This window comes from Argopecten irradians, chromosome 11 (genome assembly GCF_041381155.1).
Source record: "Argopecten irradians isolate NY chromosome 11, Ai_NY, whole genome shotgun sequence".
NCBI classification, from domain to species: domain Eukaryota; kingdom Metazoa; phylum Mollusca; class Bivalvia; order Pectinida; family Pectinidae; genus Argopecten; species Argopecten irradians.
Genome location: NC_091144.1, coordinates 3,126,201 through 3,141,351, shown reverse-complemented (window position 1 = coordinate 3,141,351; position 15,151 = coordinate 3,126,201). Strand labels below are relative to the sequence as shown.

The 15,151-nt window shown below is 35.1% G+C and overlaps 1 protein-coding gene across 3 annotated transcripts in view; it reads left to right on the top strand.

Annotated features, from left to right (window-relative positions):
- The window catches only part of LOC138334308 (uncharacterized), an 88,343-nt gene that overhangs the window by 61,781 nt on the left and 11,411 nt on the right, over nucleotides 1–15,151 (top strand). The window lies entirely within an intron of this gene.

The window sequence follows — 15,151 nt, the reverse complement described above, 5'->3', positions numbered from 1 at the left end:
TTGTTTAAGTGTCAACCAATCAATGATGGGGATGTTGTTTAAGTGTATGACAATCAATGATGGGGATGTTGTTTAAGTGTCAACCAATCAGTGATGGAGATGTTGTTTAAGTGTCAACCAATCAATGATGGAGATGTTGTTTAAGCGTCGACCAATCAATGATGGGGATGTTGTTTTAGTGTCAACCAATCAATGATGGGGATGTTGTTTAAGTGTCAACCAATCAGTGATGGAGATGTTGTTTAAGTGTCAACCAATCAATGATGGAGATGTTGTTTAAGTGTCAACCAATCAATGATGGGGATGTTGTTTAAGTGTCAACCAATCAGTGATGGAGATGTTGTTTAAGTGTCAAACAATTAATGATGGAGATGTTGTTTAAGTGTCAACCAATCAATGATGGAGGTGTTATTTAAGTGTATGACAATCAATGATGGAGATGCTGTTTAAGTGTCAACCAATCAATGATGGAGATGTTGTTTAAGTGTCAGCCAATCAATGATGGAGATATTGTTTAAGTGTCAGCCAATCAATGATGGAGATGTTGTTTATCTAATAGAAGACAAACACAAAATTGATATTTACCAAGACTTAACTTTAATTGAAAATATCCAATCAATATTCAATCAATAACAACCTACATTATAATACTTAGCCTTCAATGGGAATATTAAACTATATTTGATTGTATTTTTAACCTAATATGAATGGCAGAAGTTGGCCAAAGCTTCAACATGAGAATTAAAAACAGCTAATATTAAAATGGAAACTGGGAACAGGAAATTCCACAAAATAGAAGCTGTTGTATAATAGACTTACAAATTCTATATCAGCATTTTCTGTTGCTCCAAGTGAAACACCGCCAAATGGAATTTACACGAACAAATTAATTCCACGACAAAGTTCAGATAATCATTGCTACCGCAATATGTCCCAAACAATCTGTGATGTCCTGGAATAACTTTCACTGCACTCTGGGAAATCATGCTGAAGCCTCGACGAAGGATCTTGGAAGTGATGAGCTGAAACATACAAATTAAAAACCGACAGCAGAAACGCAAGATATCAATCAGCACACTAGCAATAGAAAAATGGGTGGGAAGGGTGGGTTTTTGGCAAACAAATCTATGGGAGCAAATATTGTGCACCTTCCCTGTACGTAAACTAGATTAAAAAGGATTTTATCCACCTCCCAACTGGAGAGTTCCACTGCTATAAAAGGACAGGGGGCGTAACTCTTTTGTCTTCATCTGATAAACTGAACTAATTGAGAGACCATTAGTTCTTATTATCAAATAGAAGACAAACACAAAATTGATATTTACCAAGACTTAACTTTAATTGAAAATATCCAATCAATATTCAATCAATAACAACCTACATTATAATACTTAGCCTTCAATGGGAATATTAAACTATATTTGAATATATTTTTAACCTAATATGAATGGCAGAAGTTGGCCAAAGCTTCAACATGAGAATTAAAAACAGCTAATATTAAAATAGAAACTGGGAACAGGAAATTCCACAAAATAGAAGCTGTTGTATAATAGACTTACAAATACTATATCAGCATTTTCTGTTGCTCCAAGTGAAACACCGCCAAATGACAACATTAGATGTTGTCACCGCCAACAGAAATGTGTTACAGTCAGGACAATTCCAAGAAAAAATGGCCAAAATATAAATAAATTTGCTGCGTAAAGCCATGTCAAAAATGGCATATAAAATTCTAAAATAACAAGATGCACCATACAAATAAGTGCCAAGCCATATCAAAAATGGAATATAAAATGTTAAAATTACAAGATGCACCATACAAATAAGTGCCAAAATAACAAATATGAAGAAGAGCAGATGTCAAAATGAGCCAATTGCTCTGCTGGAAGCGTAACCAAACAAATGTACGCACAAAAATTATGCAAATCGCATAAAAGAGGACACCGACCCAACCAAAATTTGGGCGTATTAGGGCGACCACAAATAAAACCAGCAATATCAAACTCTTCCTCCAAATATACAAAATCAATGCAGCATAGCAAAACAAAATCAATCAATAAATTTTGTTCATTTTTTTTTTTTATTATTATTATTATTGTCCTGACTGCAAGCACCAACTGAACTAAACGTGCACCAAACAATTACCCACTACATTTGCTTAAAACTAAAGCAACCTGGCCCAAGTGCCTTATTCGCCAAAAGGAGAAGAAACAAATGCTGCAAACGATACAAAAAACAGAACACTATCCAACTCAAGTGAACACCATCCGAAAACAAAACCTAGTTCTTATCAGTTTTTTCTGGATATCTTATGTAACAACCACCTCACCTACCAATGCAAGACCCTATCTGGCTAATGATTCTCACTGGAATCAGTTTAACTGTAAAATAACTTCACTCCATCAATTAATGCGGGGTAAAATGGCTGACCACACCAGTCTAGTGGTAGGGAACATATCCTGAAAATTCGTCAAAAATCCTTATCATCCTATGCCTTAACTCGCATGAATTAACCTGTGCTACATCATTCACCCCACAATGTATAACTAAATGGGCTGGTGGCTCAACAATTGTAAAAAGCGAGCTGAAAATAATACTGACTACAAACCACTGATAATATCTGTATTAACATAACTAACAACTCTGGTGATCATGAGATAGGAAGACGGCTATCAACTCTATCATTTAGTCTTGACATGAATTACAGACATCTGTTTGTTTTTGACCAGACTTATTACCTACTACTCCAGAATTTCCATACATATAGAAGCCACAACTCCTGGTCCACCTGATACCATGGCAATGAATTGTGACGAGCCTTTTTAAGGCGAAACTGTTCGTCATAAGATTTCCATGTCAGTCCTCCAGTTCTCCTGGCCCCTAACCTAACTGTATGCATATACTTTAACAACCCAGAAATATCCTCAGGATGGGCAGATGTATAGACAGAAATGAAAATAGTAAAAGCATCCGTCCACATATCAATGTCATTTATCTTCACACTCTTTTGTTTTCTTACATTACCAACAGAAAAATGTTTATCTTCAACAATTGGGGCAGGTTTTGACAAAAGCTGCCCAAGGCCAACAAATACCCTAATGATTATCTTTTGTCTTATAGTGCATGATACTGAAACACCCAAATCGTCACAAACACTTTGAACCTGATGTAGGATTGGGTTAAAATGGTTTACATCTCATGCCAAAGATTGTAATGAATTCTGAATTATACTAGTACCTCAGGTTGAGGAGTTGTGCGAACCAGCTCAGTTGCCTGATGGACTGCTTCCACTAGCTGTTGGGCAACCCTGGCAGACACCTGCTCAAAACAGACTCCAGCTGATCCGCTGATAAAGGACCATGGACCGGTTCCCCTTTACCTTTTGACTTTTAAACATATCTTATTGTCATAAATGTACAAATGAATTAGGCAGTTATTTCAACATAAGAAGCCTTCTTCAATCAACATGAAATATTTACAGGTGATGACATACATACTAAAGGTATAAATGATAATTACGGGTATATTTGTCAGAGTATATAATAACAAGATATATACTATATATTATAATATTATGTAGAATTCAAAATCTTCTGCTGGACTTTATAAATGATAGCACAAGTTCAAATACATAACAGTTTACTACCAAAGCCAAGTTTTCATTTCCATAAAGTAATAAATTAAAATTTACTTGTATATCTAAATCATTTAAAACTTGGAGCTTTTCTGTATGGGCAACAGAATAATTTTGACATACAAAAAAGAAATGGTTAGCATTTTCACAAGTGTAGCCACAATTTATACAAATAGAATTTGGTGCCAAATTTACAAGAAAAGGTCATCTTTTAGAGAACTACACTGATGTCTTAATTTAGCATGTATAATATTAAATTTTCTTTCTCCATAATTAAAATAACATGCTGGTAGACTCGTAGATATAGGCTGAGAAAGAGCTAGTTTAAAGGAAGAAAAAGGTAGGAATTTAACATTAACATCTAAGTTGTTCCAACTTCTTTAGTAGTGGGAAAGAAAAATTTTGTTGTAGTAGAGTCGATAATTTGGAATTTGGAAACTCTCACTATTTCTTAAAAGTATAAGAATTATGATAGCCTACTGTAGGAGGTAATAAGTTTGATAGATAACTTGGAGTCATATTATTATTTATCTTTGTATAGCAACTGTAGTTTTCTTTTAGCTCTTCTGTCCAAAAGCGGTTCCAAATTTGTTTCAAAATATAATGATTCATTTCTAGTATGACACTGTAACCCAGTAATAATTCTAGCTGCTTCACGCCGAGCCCGCTCAGAATCAGCGTAAGAGCATCCGAACCTAACTTCACATGCATATTCAAGAACAGGTAAAATAAAAGACTTATACATTCTTAAAAGAGCACCACGCTTTAACATATATTTGATTTTATGAAAACTTCTAAAATCTAAAAACGTTCCATCAAAAATTAAGTCAAAATTTTTGTCAATGTTAACAAAATTTGATATAAAAATTACCTCAGTTTTATTAGAATTAAAAGAAACAAGCCCATTTTTTATTTATCTAAATCCCTATGTAAATCTGTTTCTATTTCACGACATGAAGATGATGGCTTTATAAGGGTTGTGTCATCAGCGAATAAACGTGATGTTGATTGAGGTTCATCAGCTAAATCATAAGGAAAGAATTGGCCCAAGAATTGAGCCTTGAGGGACACCTGCTCATATCATACCAATATCAGAAGAAGAATTGTTTAGAAATACTTATGTCTTTCTCTTAAGTAATTTTCTAACCAGGGCAATAGGTTACCCAAAATACCATATGATTTTAATTTAATTATAAGACCTTTGTGCCAGACTCTGTCAAAGGCTTTAGAAATGTCACAGAATATCATACAAATACCGGGTATGCTTTTTTTTTTTTTTGAGATTTAGACAAATGTTATGGTATATTTCAATTAATTGGTATACTGTTGAATGACCAGACATAAATCCGGCTTGAAACTGGTAAAATAAATAAAAATAAATATTTTGATATAGAATGTCTATCTCCTTTTTAAAGAGAGGCATAACTTTAGTCATTTTCCATACATTTGGAAATATACAGGTAGATAGAGAAAAATTGAAAAGAATTAACCTTAAGAGGTTTACAAACTGTATCAGCCGTGTATTTAAGCATATGGTGACTTATACCATCTTCACCTGAAGCTTTTCCAAGCTTTAAATTGATTAAAACATCATAAATTTCATTAGAAGTAACAAGTAGATTATTTCAAACACTATTAGTTCAACTGTAAAATAGGCACTTCACTGTTGCTATCGTCAATATTAGTAATACTACAGAAATATTCATTTAATAGATTTGCCTTGTCTTTATCATCTACAATGTTACCCCCACTAGCTACTGCTGGAGCTGTAACACTCAAGTACTGGGACCATTCTCACTCCGACTGGCTGCTGCACTCAACGACCTGGAACCATTCTTGTTCCTTACATAGGGGCTGTAGGGAGCCTCTAGGGTCGCTTTCCCTAACCACACACAACTGAAACTCAAATAGGTACATATAGAACACATCGACATTATCCGACATACAAACATGCCCCTACATCCTCGGTAACTCGGTATTGGAAATTTACCTATCAGCGTTAGCGTATATAACGCCCGGGTCACCGAGGATGACAATAGATCTAGACCAGCGAAAGTTAACAACACTTACACATGATCAAAGGGCAGCAACTCCCATCAACGACAATACCAAACACAACTTAAACGAATTAAATTATCGCCACTTACATTAAAAATAATGATGACCTACAGTCTGAAAATATATCACGATACCAATAAAAATAGTGATACTCAAAATCACTACCTAATATTCATGTCTCCGCTAATGCTAACTCCGTTTGCTATGAACTAGAAGTGCAAGATTAATTCTACGATAAAATAAAAATACCAAAATAAATTCCGGTATGGGATAATGCAGTAAAATTCCGGCAAATTATTAGCAATGATGCCAGGAACAAGACATTTCTGTTTTAAATGGTGTTAACGACTGGAACCGGGACGAACACGTGTTCGATGGTAGGATGGCCATGGCCGCACCATGCGGTACCTAACATACGGCTGACCACACGACATATCAAAATCGAACCACATCCGCTTCAATACAAACCAATTCTGTATAACAGACACACAAAGAATGTCCGTATGAACTTAAATTACTGCTGGCACCACAAAACTTCAACAAGCGATCTTTTTTTGGCAAACAAATCTATGGGAGCAAATATTGTGCACCTTCCCTGTACGTAAACTAGATTAAAAAGGATTTTATCCACCTCCCAACTGGAGAGTTCCACTGCTATAAAAGGACAGGGGGCGTAACTCTTTTGTCTTCATCTGATAAACAGAACTAATTGAGAGACCATTAGTTCTTATTAATTAAGTGTCAGCCAATCAATGATGGAGATGCTGTTTAAGTGTCAACCAATCAATGATGGAGATGCTGTTTAATTAAGTGTCAGCCAATCAATGATGGAGATGTTGTTTAAGTGTATGACAATCAATGATGGAGATGTTGTTTAAGTATCAACCAATCAGTGATAAAAATGTTGTTTAAGTGTCAACCAATCAGTGATGTTATAAAAAATGATTGTTTAAGTGTCAACCAACAATCAATGATGGAGATGTTGTTTAAGTGTCAACCAATCAATGATAAAATGTTGTTTAAGTGTCAACCAATCAATGATGGAGATGTTGTTTAAGTGTCAACCAATCAATGATGGAGATGTTGTTTAAGTGTATGACAATCAATGATGGAGATGTTGTTTAAGTGTCAACCAATCAATGATGGAGATGTTGTTTAAGTGTCAACCAATCAATGATGGAGATGTTGTTTAAGTGTCAACCAATCAATGATGGAGATGTTGTTTAAGTGTATGACAATCAATGATGGAGATGTTGTTTAAGTGTCAACCAATCAATGATGGAGATGTTGTTTAAGTATCAACCAATCAATGATGGAGATGTTGTTTAAGTGTATGACAATCAATGATGGAGATGTTGTTTAAGTGTCAACCAATCATGATGTATTGTTTAAGTGTCAACCAATCAATGATGGAGATGTTGTTTAAGTGTCAACCAATCAATGATGGAGATGTTGTTTAAGTGTCAACCAATCAATGATGGAGATGTTGTTTAAGTGTCAGCCAATCAATGATGGAGATGTTGTTTAAGTGTCAACCAATCAATGATGGAGATGTTGTTTAAGTGTATACAATGATGAGTGTGTTTAAGTGTCACCAATCAATGATGGAGATGTTGTTTAAGTGTCAACCAATCAATGATGGAGATGTTGTTTAAGTGTCAACCAATCAATGATGGAGATGTTGTTTAAGTGTATGACAATCAATGATGGAGATGTTGTTTAAGTGTCAACCAATCAATGATGGAGATGTTGTTTAAGTGTCAACCAATCAATGATGGAGATGTTGTTTAAGTGTATGACAATCAATGATGGAGATGTTGTTTAAGTGTCACAATCAATGATGGAATGTTGTTTAAGTGTCAACCAATCAATGATGGAGATGTTGTTTAAGTGTCAACCAATCAATGATGGAGATGTGTTTTTAAGTGTATGACAATCAATGATGGAGATGTTGTTTAAGTGTCAACCAATCAATGATGGAGATGTTGTTTAAGTGTCAACCAATCAATGATGGAGATGTTGTTTAAGTGCATGACAATCAATGATGGGATGTTGTTTAAGTGTCAACCAATCAATGATGGAGATATTGTTTAAGTGTCAACCAATCAATGATGGGATGTTTTAGATGATGGAGATGTTGTTTAAGTGTCAACCAATCAATGATGGAGATGTTGTTTAAGTGTCACCAATCAATGATGGAGATGTTGTTTAAGTGTCAACAATCAATGATGGAGATGTTGTTTAAGTGTCAGCCAATTAATGATGGAGATGTTGTTTAATTAAATGTAACCCAATCAATGATGGAGATGTTGTTTAAGTGTCAGCCAATCAATGATGGAGATGTTGTTTAAGTGTCAACCAATCAATGATGGAGATGTTGTTTAAGTGTCAACCAATCAATGATGGAGATGCTGTTTAAGTGTCAACCAATCAATGATGGAGATGTTGTTTAAGTGTCAACCAATCAATGATGGAGATGTTGTTTAAGTGTCAACCAATCAATGATGGAGATGTTGTTTAAGTGTCAACCAATCAATGATGGAGATGTTGTTTTAAGTGTCAACCAATCAATGATGGAGATGTTGTTTAAGTGTCAACCAATCAATGATGGAGATGTTGTTTAAGTGTCAACCAATCAATGATGGAGATGTTGTTTAAGTGTCAACCAATCAATGATGGAGATGTTGTTTAAGTGTCATGACCAATCAATGATGGAGATGTTGTTTAAGTGTCAACCAATCAATGATGGAGATGTTGTTTAAGTGTCAACCAATCAATGATGGAGATGTTGTTTAAGTGTCAACCAATCAATGATGGAGATGTTGTTTAAGTGTCACCAATCAATGATGGAGATGTTGTTTAAGTGTCACCAATCAATGATGGAGATGTTGTTTAAGTGTCAGCCAATCAATGATGGAGATGTTGTTTAATTAAATGTCAGCCAATCAATGATGGAGATGTTGTTTAAGTGTCAGCCAATCAATGATGGAGATGTTGTTTAAGTGTCAACCAATCAATGATGGAGATGTTGTTTAAGTGTCAGCAATCAATGATGGAGATGTTGTTTAAGTGTCATGACCAATCAATGATGGAGATGTTGTTTAAGTGTCAACCAATCAATGATGGAGATGTTGTTTAAGTGTCAACCAATCAATGATGGAGATGTTGTTTAAGTGTCATGACCAATCAATGATGGAGATGTTGTTTAAGTGTCAACCAATCAATGATGGAGATGTTGTTTAAGTGTCAACCAATCAATGATGGAGATGTTGTTTAAGTGTCAACCAATCAATGATGGAGATGCTGTTTAAGTGTCAACCAATCAATGATGGAGATGTTGTTTAAGTGTCATGACAATCAATGATGGAGATGTTGTTTAAGTGTCAACCAATCAATGATGGAGATGTTGTTTAAGTGTCAACCAATCAATGATGGAGATGTTTGTTTAAAGTGTCAGCAATCAATGATGGAGATGTTGTTTAAGTGTCAACCAATCAATGATGGAGATGTTGTTTAAGTGTCAACCAATCAATGATGGAGATGTTGTTTAAGTGTCAACCAATCAATGATGGAGATGTTGTTTAAGTGTCAACCAATCAATGATGGAGATGTTGTTTAAGTGTGCAATCAATGATGGAGATGTTGTTTAAGTGTCAACCAATCAATGATGGAGATGTTGTTTAAGTGTCAACCAATCAATGATGGAGATGTTGTTTAAGTGTCAACCAATCAATGATGGGGATGTTGTTTAAGTGTCAGCCAATCAATGATGGAGATGTTGTTTAAGTGTCAACCAATCAATGATGGAGATGTTGTTTAAGTGTCAACCAATCAATGATGGAGATGTTGTTTAAGTGTATGACAATCAATGATGGGATGTTTAAGTTACATCATGAGGATTTAAGTGTCAACCAATCAATGATGGAGATGTTGTTTAAGTGTCAACCAATCAATGATGGAGATGTTGTTTAAGTGTCAACCAATCAATGATGGAGATGTTGTTTAAGTGTCAACCAATCAATGATGGAGATGTTGTTTAAGTGTCACCAATCAATGATGGAGATGTTGTTTAAGTGTCAACAATCAATGATGGAGATGTTGTTTAAGTGTCATGACAATCAATGATGGAGATGTTTGTTTAAGTGTCAACCAATCAATGATGGAGATGTTGTTTAAGTGTCAACAATCAATGATGGAGATGTTGTTTAAGTGTCAACCAATCAATGATGGAGATGTTGTTTAAGTGTCAACCAATCAATGATGGAGATGTTGTTTAAGTGTAACCAATCAATGATGGAGATGTTGTTTAAGTGTCAACCAATCAATGATGGAGATGTTGTTTAAGTGTCAACCAATCAATGATGGAGATGTTGTTTAAGTGTCAACCAATCAATGATGGAGATGTTGTTTAAGTGTCAACCAATCAATGATGGAGATGTTGTTTAAGTGTCAACCAATCAATGATGGAGATGTTGTTTAAGTGTCAACCAATCAATGATGGAGATGTTGTTTAAGTGTCAGCCAATCAATGATGGAGATGTTGTTTAAGTGTCAACCAATCAATGATGGGATGTTGTTTAAGTGTCAACCAATCAATGATGGAGATGTTGTTTAAGTGTCAACCAATCAATGATGGAGATGTTGTTTAAGTGTCAACCAATCAATGATGGAGATGTTGTTTAAGTGTCAGCCAATCAATGATGGAGATGTTGTTTAAGTGTCAACCAATCAATGATGGAGATGTTGTTTAAGTGTCAGCCAATCAATGATGGAGATGTTGTTTAAGTGTCAACCAATCAATGATGGAGATGTTGTTTAAGTGTCAACCAATCAATGATGGAGATGTTGTTTAAGTGTATGACAATCAATGATGGAGATGTTGTTTAAGTGTCAACCAATCAATGATGGAGATGTTGTTTAAGTGTCACCAATCAATGATGGAGATGTTGTTTAAGTGTCAACCAATCAATGATGGAGATGTTGTTTAAGTGTCAACCAATCAATGATGGAGATGTTGTTTAAGTGTCAACCAATCAATGATGGAGATGTTGTTTAAGTGTCAGCCAATCAATGATGGAGATGTTGTTTAAGTGTCAACCAATCAATGATGGAAATATTGTTTAAGTGTCAACCAATCAATGATGGAGATGTTGTTTAAGTGTCAACCAATCAATGATGGAGATGTTGTTTAAGTGTATGACAATCAATGATGGAGATGTTGTTTAAGTGTCAACCAATCAATGATGGAGATGTTGTTTAAGTGTCAACCAATCAATGATGGAGATGTTGTTTAAGTGTATGACAATCAATGATGGGGATGTTGTTTAAGTGTCAGCCAATCAATGATGGAGATGTTGTTTAAGTGTCAACCAATCAATGATGGAGATGTTGTTTAAGTGTCATGACCAATCAATGATGGAGATGTTGTTTAAGTGTCAACCAATCAATGATGGAGATGTTGTTTAAGTGTCAGCCAATCAATGATGGAGATGTTGTTTAAGTGCATGACAATCAATGATGGGGATGTTGTTTAAGTGTCAGCCAATCAATGATGGAGATGTTGTTTAAGTGTCAACCAATCAATGATGGAGATGTTGTTTAAGTGCATGACAATCAATGATGGGGATGTTGTTTAAGTGTCAACCAATCAATGATGGAGATGCTGTTTAAGTGTCAACCAATCAATGATGGAGATGTTGTTTAAGTGTCAACCAATCAATGATGGAGATGCTGTTTAAGTGTCAACCAATCAATGATGGAGATGTTGTTTAAGTGCATGACAATCAATGATGGAGATGCTGTTTAAGTGTCAACCAATCAATGATGGAGATGTTGTTTAAGTGTCAACCAATCAATGATGGAGATGTTGTTTAAGTGTCAACCAATCAATGATGGAGATGTTGTTTAAGTGTCAACCAATCAATGATGGAGATGTTGTTTAAGTGTCAACCAATCAATGATGGAGATGTTGTTTAAGTGTATGACAATCAATGATGGAGATGTTGTTTAAGTGTCAACCAATCAATGATGGAGATGTTGTTTAAGTGTCAACCAATCAATGATGGAGATGTTGTTTAAGTGTCAACCAATCAATGATGGAGATGTTGTTTAAGTGTCAACCAATCAATGATGGAGATGTTGTTTAAGTGTATGACAATCAATGATGGGGATGTTGTTTAAGTGTCAGCCAATCAATGATGGAGATATTGTTTAAGTGTCAACCAATCAGTGATAAAAATGTTGTTAAAGTGTCAACCAATCAATGATGGAGATGTTGTTTAAGTGTATGACAATCAATGATGGGGATGTTGTTTAAGTGTCAGCCAATCAATGATGGAGATGTTGTTTAAGTGTCAACCAATCAATGATGGAGATGTTGTTTAAGTGTATGACAATCAATGATGGAGATGCTGTTTAAGTGTCAACCAATCAATGATGGAGATGCTGTTTAAGTGTCAACCAATCAATGATGGAGATGCTGTTTAAGTGTCAACCAATCAATGATGGAGATGCTGTTTAAGTGTCAACCAATCAATGATGGAGATGTTGTTTAAGTGCATGACAATCAATGATGGAGATGCTGTTTAAGTGTCAACCAATCAATGATGGAGATATTGTTTAAGTGTCAACCAATCAATGATGGAAATGTTGTTTAAGTGTCAACCAATCAATGATGGAGATGTTGTTTAAGTGTCAACCAATCAATGATGGAGATGTTGTTTAAGTGTCAGCCAATCAATGATGGAGATGTTGTTTAAGTGTCAACCAATCAATGATGGAGATGTTGTTTAAGTGTCAACCAATCAGTGATAAAAATGTTGTTAAAGTGTCAACCAATCAATGATGGAGATGTTGTTTAAGTGTATGACAATCAATGATGGGGATGTTGTTTAAGTGTCAGCCAATCAATGATGGAGATGTTGTTTAAGTGTCAACCAATCAATGATGGGGATGCTGTTTAAGTGTCAACCAATCAATGATGGAGATGTTGTTTAAGTGTCAACCAATCAATGATGGAGATGTTTTTAAGTGTCAACCAATCAATGATGGAGATTTGTTTAAGTGTCAACCAATCAGTGATGTTGTTAAGTGTCAACCAATCAATGATGGAGATGTTGTTTAAGTGTCAACCAATCAATGATGGAGATGTTGTTTAAGTGTCATGACAATCAATGATGGAGATGTTGTTTAAGTGTCAACCAATCAATGATGGAGATGTTGTTTAAGTGTCAACCAATCAATGATGGAGATGTTGTTTAAGTGTCAACCAATCAATGATGGAGATGCTGTTTAAGTGTCAACCAATCAATGATGGAGATGTGTTTAAGTGCATGCCAATGATGGAGATGCTGTTTAAGTGTCAACCAATCAATGATGGAGATGCTGTTTAAGTGTCAACCAATCAATGATGGAGATGTGTTTAAGTGTCAACCAATCAATGATGGAGATGTGTTTAAGTGTCAACCAATCAATGATGGAGATGTTGTTTTAAGTGTCAACCAATCAATGATGGAGATGTTGTTTAAGTGTCAACCAATCAATGATGGAGATGTTGTTTAAGTGTCAACCAATCAATGATGGAGATGTTGTTTAAGTGTCAACCAATCAATGATGGAGATGTTGTTTAAGTGTCAACCAATCAATGATGGAGATGTGTTTAAGTGTCAACCAATCAATGATGGAGATGTTGTTTAAGTGTCAACCAATCAATGATGGAGAAATGTTTAAGTGTCAACCAATCAATGATGGAGATGTTGTTTAAGTGTCAACCAATCAATGATGGAGATGTTGTTTAAGTGTCAGCCAATCAATGATGGAGATGTTGTTTAAGTGTCATGACAATCAATGATGGAGATGTTGTTTAAGTGTCACCATCAATGAGAAGTGTTTAAGTGACAATCAATGATGGAGATGTTGTTTAAGTGTCAACCAATCAATGATGGAGATGTTGTTTAAGTGTCAACCAATCAATGATGGAGATGTTGTTTAAGTGTCAACCAATCAATGATGGAGATGTTGTTTAAGTGTCAACCAATCAATGATGGAGATGTTGTTTAAGTGTCAACAATCAATGATGGAGATGTTGTTTAAGTGTCAACCAATCAATGATGGAGATATTGTTTAAGTGTCATCCAATCAATGATGAATGTTGTTAAAGTGTCAACCAATCAATGATGGAGATGTTGTTTAAGTGTCAACCAATCAATGATGGAGATGTTGTTTAAGTGTCATGACAATCAATGATGGAGATGCTGTTTAAGTGTCAACCAATCAATGATGGAGATGCTGTTTAAGTGTCAACCAATCAATGATGGAGATGTTGTTTAAGTGTCAACCAATCAATGATGGAGATGTTGTTTAAGTGTCAACCAATCAATGATGGAGATGTTGTTTAAGTGTCATGACAATCAATGATGGAGATGCTGTTTAAGTGTCAACCAATCAATGATGGAGATGTTGTTTAAGTGTCAACCAATCAATGATAAAAATGTTGTTTAAGTGTCAACCAATCAATGATGGAGATGTTGTTTAAGTGTCAGCCAATCAATTGATGGAGATGCTGTTTAAGTGTCAACCAATCAATGATGGAGATGTTGTTTAAGTGTCAACCAATCAATGATGGAGATGTTGTTTAAGTGTCAACCAATCAATGATGGAGATGTTGTTAAAGTGTCAACCAATCAATGATGGAGATGTTGTTTAAGTGCATGACAATCAATGATGGGGATGTTGTTTAAGTGTCAGCCAATCAATGATGGAGATTGTTTAAGTGTCAACCAATCAGTGATAAAAATGTTGTTAAAGTGTCAACCAATCAATGATGGAGATGTTGTTTAATTAAGTGTCAGCCAATCAATGATGGAGATGTTGTTTAAGTGTCAGCCAATTAATGATGAAGATGTTGTTTAAGTGTCAGCCAGCCAATCAATGATGGAGATGTTGTTTAAGTGTCAGCCAATCAATGATGGAGATGTTGTTTAAGTGTCAGCCAAATCAATGATGGAGATGTTGTGTAAGTGTCAGCCAATTAATGATGGAGATGTTGTTTAAGTGTCAGCCAATCAATGATGGAGATGTTGTTTTCAGTATCAGCCAATCAATGATGGAGATGTTGTTTAAGTGCCAACCAATCAATGATGGAGATGCTGTTTAAGTGTCAACCAATCAATGATGGAGATGTTGTTTAAGTGCATGACAATCAATGATGGAGATGCTGTTTAAGTGTCAACCAATCAATGATGGAGATATTGTTTAAGTGTCAACCAATCAGTGATAAAAATGTTGTTAAAGTGTCAACCAATCAATGATGGAGATGTTGTTTAAGTGTCAACCAATCAATGATGGAGATGTTGTTTAAGTGTCAGCCAATCAATGATGGAGATGCTGTTTAAGTGTCAACCAATCAATGATGGAGATGTTGTTTAAGTGTCAACCAATCAATGATGGAGATATTGTTTA